This window comes from Mastigoproctus giganteus, chromosome 6, assembly GCF_048544385.1.
Source record: "Mastigoproctus giganteus isolate SK-2022 chromosome 6, ASM4854438v1, whole genome shotgun sequence".
NCBI lineage: Eukaryota > Metazoa > Arthropoda > Arachnida > Uropygi > Thelyphonidae > Mastigoproctus > Mastigoproctus giganteus.
The window spans coordinates 215,131,556-215,142,132 of record NC_143580.1 but is presented as its reverse complement, the minus strand read 5'-3'; positions in this window follow the sequence as shown (position 1 = coordinate 215,142,132).

Here is a 10,577-nt window from a genome sequence, read left to right as displayed (position 1 = left end):
GAAATGGGAGTCAACCACCAAAATCACTTTATGATTGCATTTTTCTCTTCCCCTATGAATAATAAAAAAAAAAAGACTGTCTGAATGACCTCTAAGTGATTTCCCTTCCTTTAGAATGATCGTTACATAATTACGCTAATTAGAGATGTTCGTGATGGAGCCGTCCCTGAGGGCATCGTTAAATACCTGGCGTGTTCAGTTTCTCTTTTACATGTCGCCAGAGTTATTCAAAAAGAGATGAAAGTTCCGAGTTAATCGATTTCCAACTCGTGTGGCTGGAATTGTATTCGCTCTCATAAACAGAGCAAAAACTAAGACATTATCAGTTTCTCTCTCTCTCTCTCTCTCTGCATACGCTAATTAGAGATGTTCCTGCATCCCTTTTTCTTCTTTTGTTCGATATGATCCCCCTAACAGGGGTTTACACTCTGCTCATGACAGCTACTACGACAAGATAAAGTTGTCCATTTAGTATTCTTCAACTTGACCTCCTGTTTTTAAGCGGACTACCTAACTTTGAAGGGGGGGGAAGAGAAACAGTCGAAGTAATGAACCTTTCATTGTTAGCACCCCTGCTCCCTCTTCAATAAGTGATGGACGTCCCTCATTCCCGAAGACACCAGGACCTGTTTCGAAGAGACACGCCGATCTACGCGATAACACCACCCACCATAAACAGCGACTGTCTTAGGAACCCACTCCGGTCTCTAATCGCTAGTGACGGCGGCATAGTGGCGGGAACTTCAGTCTCCCCAGACAACAAAGGGGACAGGGACGAGCCGAGGGTAAAACGAGAAATTATAACTGATCTCAGAGTTGTGTGGAATACAAAACAGTCAAGAAGATCGAATAACGTCATCAGCTTGACTTTCTGAAGATGTTGATGACGTCACTAGACTATTCACCAATTCCATGAGCAGCCTGGTTTGCATCAACTAGTTACTCCAAAAGATGACTGTCGTATTCTCTTTCCACTGAGCAAACGAAAAAGTTCTGGAGTCAGAACATCGTGACAGATGGTGAAAGGTCAAATATTGATATCTAAATGACGGGGAAGATAAAACTACCTTTGGTAGGAGTAAACAGTTGGCGAACTTTGAAACGGCAAACATAAAGCAGTCCTAGAAAATATCGTGTGACTGTGAAAAACATGCATTGCACAATCTTCTTCTCATATGAATATCATCCGATTTAAAGGGGGGGGGGGGTTCTCCTGAAGATCCCTTAGAAAATTGACTCTGAATGTACAATCATTGGAAAAAGAACAGCTACACATGAAAGGGAGAAAGACGTTTTTGAGGTTGTAAATACCAGAAGAAGTTGTCAGGAGATCCTGGCTGATCTTCTTAACTAATAACTATAATTGATTCACATTCGAGACTTCAAATCAACCATCCACTTTATTATGCACAAAGGAACAGAGAATTAAACTGCCTGGACGTTAAATTAGGACCAGGCGCTAATAGCGAATTGGTCCAAATCACAGAACCGCAGGACTACGTGGTATGGAGTTGCAAAATGACACGAGAAATATTGGACCATTCGTCTAACTGTCCACAATCCTTGAAGAGGATTGGGCAGAGAATTGAGCTAGCGAACACACTTTGCCAGTTCATCCCACAGATGTTCAAATTTAAGAATTGAGTTGATCTAAACAGATGCTTGAATTCCTCCTGGTGTTCTTCAGACTTTTCTGTCACATAAATTGAAATAGTTGCATAAAATAACTCTTTTCTGCGTTATGTTTTTCAGGACAGCCGTCACTGGAGGGACGTTGTTGTCCCTCCAGTGACAGTGAGTGCTAAGTATAGAAAAGTGAACAAATGTAGGCGTTTCGCATATTTAGTGCAAGTAGGTTGTTGTTGAGTTGAAATAAATCACAATGCAAACAGCTTTATAGTGCCTTTTTCACATAACCCAAAGTCTCTGGTCCAAATAAAGTGGCCAGGTAGTATATATTTTAAGGTTCTACTTAGCCAAATCATCAATGTTTTAGTTAGAAGGAGGGGAAATAAGCTATTGTGGCAATTATAGAAACGCAAAGGTTGTGCAAGGAAAATATTCAAAATTATCAAAGGTTCCATGTACGATAATGCCAGGGGATTCACATATGCGTTTATTTCCCACGAGACTGTGAAAAAAAAGTAACAGAATCACATATAAGTCCCTTTTTCACTTCCAGATTGATATCCTAATCACCTGTGATGTTGACTTTTGATTCCAATTGATGGAAAACCCCTAGCAAGCTATTTTTCAACGGCGGATTAACACCTGGGTAGTTAAATTGCGCAACTGTCACGTACTAAATGACGCAGATAAACATAGCGCAACTTTTAGTCACCTCTTTAAGTACCAGGAGAATGACGTCATGGCCGCCATGTTTGTTGGCAGACCTACTTTTCAATGTAAACAGATCACAGTTCATCGACGCTTCTGCGTATTACATAGTACGCTTCTGTTGAGCGAAAAGCACCCTTTAATGTTGACAGCTAACTTAAACTAACACTGAAACGGGGTGATCAAGCACGGCTAAGGTCAAATGGCGGGAAAGTGTTATCGTATCGAATTTATTGGAACTCGAGATGTCCAGTCGTCAAGAAAAGAGTAGATTAAATCTTTTTCTTTTCTTTTTTTTATGAGGGAAGGGGCAAAACGTAAATAAAGAGTTTCAACGAGTCTAGAATGGCTGGGTTTGTTCATTTTTAAGGGCTGTTCACAAAGTATGCAGCGCGAATTTTATATTTTTGAAAAAGCCACGTTGTGAAAAAGGCCCGTAAAAATTCCTCACATCATCGACGGGACTCGAACTCAGGTCTTTACCACCCGGGGTTGGGTGGAAGACGATTTCACCAACTGTGCCACCCACGAGGGTTTTGTTAAATAAACTTTGGTGAGATTTTCCCCAACAATGATACATTTTCATATCAAGAAAACAAAATTGGCTATATCCATTTCGATTGTGCCATGAATTTCATGTCAGTATATATCGACTGGAATATAAACACTCAGTGACAAAAACGTTGTCCGTCCCTGAAAGCATAGATTCAATTTTCTGAGCTTTGGTATACAAATAGATAAAGAGTAGAGGTAAGACAAGATCTTTATTTAATGTGGAAAACCAGCATGTTTTGGGATGGTTAAAAGCCATCCCTGAATTATCCCAAATATGCTCAATACGAGATAAATCGGAGGTTTTTTCAGACCAAGAAGCATATCTGCATTGCATACAAAGTCAAAGTGTTTGACAACATTAATGGTAAGGGACCGATCACTGTCCTGTTAGGTGAGTTTAACACAATGTGAGTGTGAATTTGCAAGTTCTTGTTAAACAGATCAACAATAAATCCGATTATCATCCGCGAAATCCAAGATGGACTCCCTTTTGATGTTATGAATTGCAGTTCTCTTCTCCTCCCACCTCCCATAGACCGTCTTTGTCTGCCTCCAAGGTAACATTTTAGCATCTCAGTTCGAAAACTTGGTAAAAAAGTTATTTCCTTGAGTACTCTGCTTTTTTTTTTTGTTTGCTTTCACCTTCGCGGATATTCTTTGAAGTCATTTGCGAAGCCTTCTGACGTCAATGCGGTCGGTCTTACCTTTGAAAGGGTACCAGTGACTCACCTGACCCGGGGGATACAACCAACCTTGAGTCACTTGTCACGGATTTCTTTCTGCCTGACCACTTGTGACGCGTCTTCTTGTGTGGCATAGGTGTTAAAAACGGCGCACACTATGACAGGGAGGATATCAGCTTTTATGACAGATGAATAACCCACCGCCCCTCCATCCCCCTATTTTTCCACCCTACTCGAACTTACTTCGCAGGAAGTCCTAAGTGAGTAAAAGCTCTGTAACATAATAGACAACCACCGTTACTTCCGCATGCCAGGGTTCTTATCTTAGTGTTTTTTCACGTAATCAGAAGTGAATGTCTGGCAGTTGGATACGAGTCGCTGAGAGCACAAAGGCATACATGCCAGGTATGGACTGCTTAGAAGCCATGAAAAGGAAAACACTGGTGATCGACGAGCGCTGGAAGAACCCCTGCATCCCAAGTGTCTGTCGCCTACACAACTCTAAACAAAGGGGAGATTAGAGTGGGCAGAAAATTCAGAAATAAAACAGACAAAAATCCAACTGGTTTTGTATTGGAAGTTGAAGAGTCTTTCACAAGATGTCAAATGACTACGATGTGACCCACAACTATACATTTTTACTAAAATCCCCTCCTTATCTCGCCCTGGTAGCCTACTATTGTTAAACAACTTTTGTTCGCCAGTCGCAATTGGAAAGGCGGATCACAAGCAAAAGAGAAAATTCTCTTACACTTTCAAAAGAGCTCAACGTATCTCGAATACTTAAAAAGAGCCTTCACGAGGTAAGATTAGATGAGGGATCAGGCTTCCGGAGAAAACACTGCGCCATCATAATATTTTAAAGATTCATTGTTTCTGTTCGCTCTTTCTTTCCTCGCATCAAAGCAAGTAATGCTGTGAGGCACCTTAGTACTGCTTTTAAATTGCGTTTATCCTGTGGTCAACGTTATCTATTTTGCTGGATGAAAAACTCTCGCTTTTTTCCAAAATATCGGCAAACCGTATAACTCTCTCCATAAATGCAGTTCCCTCGGAGTTAACTGAGTCCACGTCTTGAATGTAAACGTTGGCTGTGGACGAGAGTTCACTCTGGGGTTAGTTTTAAACACGATTGAAAAAATGGTAACAGAAACAGAAAACTTTCTGCTATCAGCATTTTTCGAAATTCTTCTGCTACCTTTCCAGCAAAAAAATCAAAGGAAGCATTCGGAAGGATGTCTCTGTTATAAATAGGAGATCTGCCAAGATTGTCAGCACAGGTGTTTGAGAAGAACGGGTGTTGTTAAGCCAGAATTATCTTTAGATAACATTGAAACAGAACTACTGTTTGTAAAGGACAAAAGAATCATTATTCCGTGCGATCAAAAAGTTTGGAATAAAACTAATATTTTGGAAATTAAAGGTATCAGCTATTTAGATCTCCTTTAAAGTAGTCTCCAATGCAGTCTCAATTATGCTAAAACTTGGTTCATTTTTTTGGCCGCGCATGGTCAAACAATGAACCAAGAATATTAGAAAATGTGATGTTGTTTGGAAAAACCGGCCAGAAAACTAGGCTTTATGGAATTTGTGCTGGCATTCCCTGCTCACTCGGCTCTTTCCATTAAGGAATTTCTTGTGAAGCACTCCATCAACATGAACCTCCATCCTGTTATTCATCAACGGTAGCAACCTGTTTTTCCCCCCAAAACTTACAGCCCCCCTTGATTGAAAGTTCCCAGATTTACAACTGAAGATTGCTCAAAACACAATGCAGAAACTATTTGTGTATAACAGTAGTTAAATTCCCAAAAGATAATTTCAATGTTTGGTTCTGTATGGCAAAAAGGAGAACCTCCTAGATACTAAACAAAGTCGTAAGATGTTTCTTTGGGCCTCCAGATATTACTTTAAATCGCAGATATATATGAATAAAGGAAACACGGCAGTGAGTCACCAAAAATTATAGTGTCAAACCTCCTCGCGAATTAAGTCAAGTCCCATTCTAGACTGTACTTAATGCTATCAATCTTTCTTCCCTCTGGTACCCAAGAGTCCCCCATTGTCCCTCTGGCGGTTCGTGGTCTCCTCCCAGAAGATAAAGATAGCCGGGACAGTGTGTTTTTATACAATGTACCCCTTCCAACGGGACACTCCTTCCTTCCTGTCCGATGATTCACACCTTACATAGGTGTGTTGAACTGTTTGGACACTGTTGCCATGCGTCAGCCAAACCAGCTGGAAAAGCCGTCCCCTCTCCCTCAATTGTTGCTTAGAGGGGTTGCGGATGGTCAGAATGATTAGGTCGAGAGCAAGACACAGCGTGAACCGTTGGCATCGTTAACCAAGGTCACGCCCGGCAGTCCGATGGACAAGAGAGTAAGATCGCAACTCTCCCCATCGAATTTGTCCCCGTCTTACTCACCCTTCTCCCCGATACGCGAACAAGTAGTGTAATGCCGTATTTAGACCTCGGTGATAGCAACAAGATCTGTTTACCATTCTTCTAAATGACCTCTATCGTCCCAAAGTGCGACTGGTCGTGGGGTAGGCAAAAAAAGAGGAAAACCTTTTCTAGGTCTGTAGAGTAGTGTAATCGTTTTTCTTTATTTATTTCATAAGTGTAGGAAAACAAAGATGAAACTTATTGCGTTTATATTCTAAAGAAAATAGATGTTTACGAGCTATACAGAACTAGAGATGGTTTCCCTCGGGCATTTGTTCTGAGACACGTGGAACTGTTATGCCATCGCAGGGTTCAATACCCGTTAAAGATAGTTGACACGCTTTCTTTGACAGGTGGGTATTGAATGCCAAAAACCTTTACTTTGTTTTTGCTATAAATGCACTCAAAACCATCTGTTAAGAGTCATAAGCAGCGAAAAGCAATGCATATTACAAAGTTTACGGATATACTATGAAACAGGTCATTGATATATGAAGGCTAATTCTATTGTTTTTTGGTTAAACCTTCCAATATAAATAATCTGCGCATTAGTAGAACAAAGGAAGAAAATTTTAATGTGTAGAGCGGATACAAATTACATTTGTCTGCGATAACTTCTTTATTTCAAGCGACTCACTTTTTATTGTTCTGCCTTATCAATTAGCCTTTTGTTGTTTCAGAAGGCTAACTTTCGATATGATCTATTGTTCGTTTCTTAAGGCTAAATGCGATTATATTGTTCTTTCCAGAAGGCTAACTCTGAATACGTTGTTTTTATTATTCTTCTCAGAAGGCTAACCTTTGATATGTTAATTTTATTGTTCGTTTCAGAAGATTAATTTAATTTTATTGGGTTTTTTGAAGACTAACTTTTGATATATTAATTTTACTTTTCGTTTCAGGATGCTAATTTGCATTGTTCCTGTAGATAGACTGATTTTCTTGTTCCTTTAAAAACAAACACTGGACCTTCAAATATCATATCTGAATTGGAAATTTGGTCCTGCATTCACCGAGTTCAAAGCACACTTCGAAAAAAAAGTTCCAAAAATTCAAACCAACAGGATTCTTTCAAGGCATTGTCACCAAAGTTAAAATATGCTCAGCAGGAGGTTAGTGATACAACAACGGAAATAATGAAACACACACGCGACAGTAGTTGCCCCTCTAGTGAGACAATCAGATTTAAAACCAAAGTGGAACCCCATCCCCCTCCAAAAACAGCCAAAGGGGTGTATTCTTAGCCCCGCAGCAATGGAGTGGTAAAGTGAAATATGTTGGTAGCACGCTATGAGGTAATTGATGGTCGAGAAAAAGGGTTAAAATCCCATCAGCCAGAAGAGCGAGTGGAGAGCCCTGGTAATTCTATCGACAGCGATGCCATGTTTAGAAGATCGACTTCCGGTGACGTTGTACCTTAATCATCACAGCTCTATAGTAGCGATGCGGTTCATCCACTTGAAGCCATGATTTGCCTTAACAGGAGTGAATTTTTTGCACTTCCTAACGCCGTACGTGGACATCCTACGGAGCACCCTCTACTCCGATAACCCTTTCAACACCGCAGGTCTCCGCGCTGATCTGTTTCCAGCTCCGGAAGTCATGTCTAACGGCGCGTGGCCAAACGTTGAACAACACAACCACTAAGCCTAGTCACTAATATGCAAAGATCAACGTGTTTTTTTTTGTTTTTTTTTTTGTTTCAGTTCTACTTCAGTAAATGAAGGGATCTGTCAACCCTTCTCCGTCCCTAATTCATAAAGATGCAGTGGGCTGTAAAGTTTTTACAACTCCCAAGCGGGTCGAGGGGATATCGATGACTTCCCCCAAGCAAGCCACTGCCTTTGTAGCCCGATTCTCTTAGCAACAAGGTTTTTAATCAGAAATTACTAATGACAGTGGTAAGCGATCATGCCAGCACGCACAATTTCCCGCTTTGAGTTAAGCCTTTCCGCGAGTTAAATGGAGCATTACCTGAAAGCACGCCTTTCCCCTTTTCTGCCGCATATTTGACCCCTTTTCGTACCCTCCCCACTTTCTAATATCCATATAACCCTTTCTAAGCCTTCACTCTCTGCTCACAGCCATTGTGCGAGTTCCATCTCTGTCTCTGCTCCCGGTTTCCGTACTCATCAAGCAAGGAACTATTTTAATTGAACGTCATTTGATTGATGATCAAACTTTTCAACATGCAAAGCATCTGCATATTAGGCTACTTTAATTAGAGATACTTTAATTAATTAAAATATTTCTTTTTTTTTTTGCAGAGCTACCACGGATTCGTCAAGACGTGCATTAATAATAGAAGACCACTCTCAACCTCCGAGGCCATCTGTCATCCCTACAAAGTCTCGTCAGTAGGACAGACAAATGCTAATTGTGTCTGTCGTAATGTTTGTTTGTCTGAGGATTCCCTTTCTTTGGTTTGGACAAATGACTGCGGTGGGTAATGGATCCAGTAGTTGAACTAGCCAGAGATTAAGCCTAATGGTACTGTTAAAACATCAGTAGAACTACTACGAAGATCAGAATTAATAAGAACAAAGTTATTTTAAGAAATTAAGTTAATATCTCTTTATGGAGGGCTAATTTTTCATTTTTAATGTTTTATTCAGTTATTATTGTTTATTAAAAGCTTGTTTTCGCTGTTGTTTTTGAATTTTTTCCCCATCTGTATGCGAAAGTTAATTTTTTCTATTGTTTTCAAAATGCAATTTCATTCTTATTTTAAAAAGACAAATCTTTCATCTTGCCTTCCATCCTCATAAATTTCGACAGTTCTCTACACATATTTATTTTTATTGTTTCTTCCATCTATCAATTTAAATGCCTTCTCGCTAAAAATGTATAAACAATATTGGGAAATTATTTATGTAGAAAATGAGCCACCTAACCTGCTTGAATGCTCCCACACCTTCCGGTGTTCTAAATACAGTGTCCTCTCTGAGCCAGCACTTTCAACACGTTATGTAACTGAGGTGGTAAAAAGAGAGAGAGAGAGAGAGAGAGAGAAGTATGTCAATGTTCCTGTACCCACACACCGATTCCGGAGATGACATTGCAACATAACATTCCAGGTCACAAAAGAAATGGAAATTCAAGGTTGTTGAACTGATAAGTTCCCACATAAGGACGATTCTATATTTAAGTTTTACATTGCACAAGTACGCTGTTCTGTCATACATAATTTAAAGTCAAAAACCATTTAGCAATAATCAAATGCTAATGGCAAGTGAGCGGCTTTTCCGGGATGAAAAACAATGGAGTTGTCTTTCATCCCGATACAAGTTAGCAAACTAAACGTAGAATAAAAGCAATCTACAGAAACAAATATTAATACATCGTGTCCTTGGGGCTTAATGTACAAAACAACAGCCATCCCCTAAAAGTTTCTGATGAGTCCACTAAATGAGCTACCTTAAGGATTGTGACATCCAGTCCCGTATACTGTACGAAGTCATGCATCTAGTGGTTCAAAGTTTCCCTATCTGCTCTCCATAAAAACTGTTTACAATCTTTTATAAGTCCGTTTTCACTTTCTTTTTCTTCCTGTATGCTGATACTCCCAGTCCTTGACATCTACTTTGACTAATGCTTTTCTTGCTTAACCTCCGTGTCTATGTTTAACGGTTCCTTCACCCCATCATGCACAAAAACAAGATGCAAAGACCGAAGAGGGAAGGAAAAAAAGAAAAAAAGAAAGCAAAACCGGTCAGCTAACACGCATCATATAAACACAGCGGGGATTGTTATGCCTCGCGTTATCACCTGAAGGGGTGTCCAACCAGGCAACATGATTTAAATCCTTAACATGAAGCTGCATCTCTGAGATATAACTGGTTACTACTGGGTCAAGGCTGTAAAATTCTCAACGATTTTGGAGTAATTGTTGATTCGCTGCATAATTACCTTTATAAGCTACTGCGGGCTTCTGTTTACATTCTAACACTACAGCCACCTGGCGGTCATTCCAACAATGCACAAATCCTTATTTTACTGGTAATAAAAAGTTGTTTGGCAAGCAGCCAAGTTTACCAAGCCCTCATTTGCTCGCTTCGAAAGTCATGGAATGTTGCTGGGCTGATTTATGGGGCAAACAATAGACCAAAGTTCCTTGCTCTTGTGTTGACAAAACTCTGGATAAAGAGCCATATACAATAAAAGAACAGATCATCGGGGTATTTAGCGTATACATAAAGTGTCCAGATTTTCTGGAGTCCAAAGCGGGTTTAAAAGTAAAAAATGAATCATGAATAATCGATACTAAGAATGTACAATACAGAAGGACTTGGTATGGTGAATCCGAAACGATTCTCATCTCCATGTATGCGTATAATTACCTATTTAACTTTTAATTATTGCCAAAAGCTGCGTCAGATACCAATATAGCAATGAACGCACACAAAGGCCACTTGTGAGGCTTTCACTGAACTGCTTTTATCTTCTTTTTTTTTCTCCTTTCCATTTTTAACTTCAATATTGTATCTGTGATGAATCATCTAGCCAAGATAGCTGGAATCGAAATCTTCGTTTAAAATTTAGCTGACTCACTGATA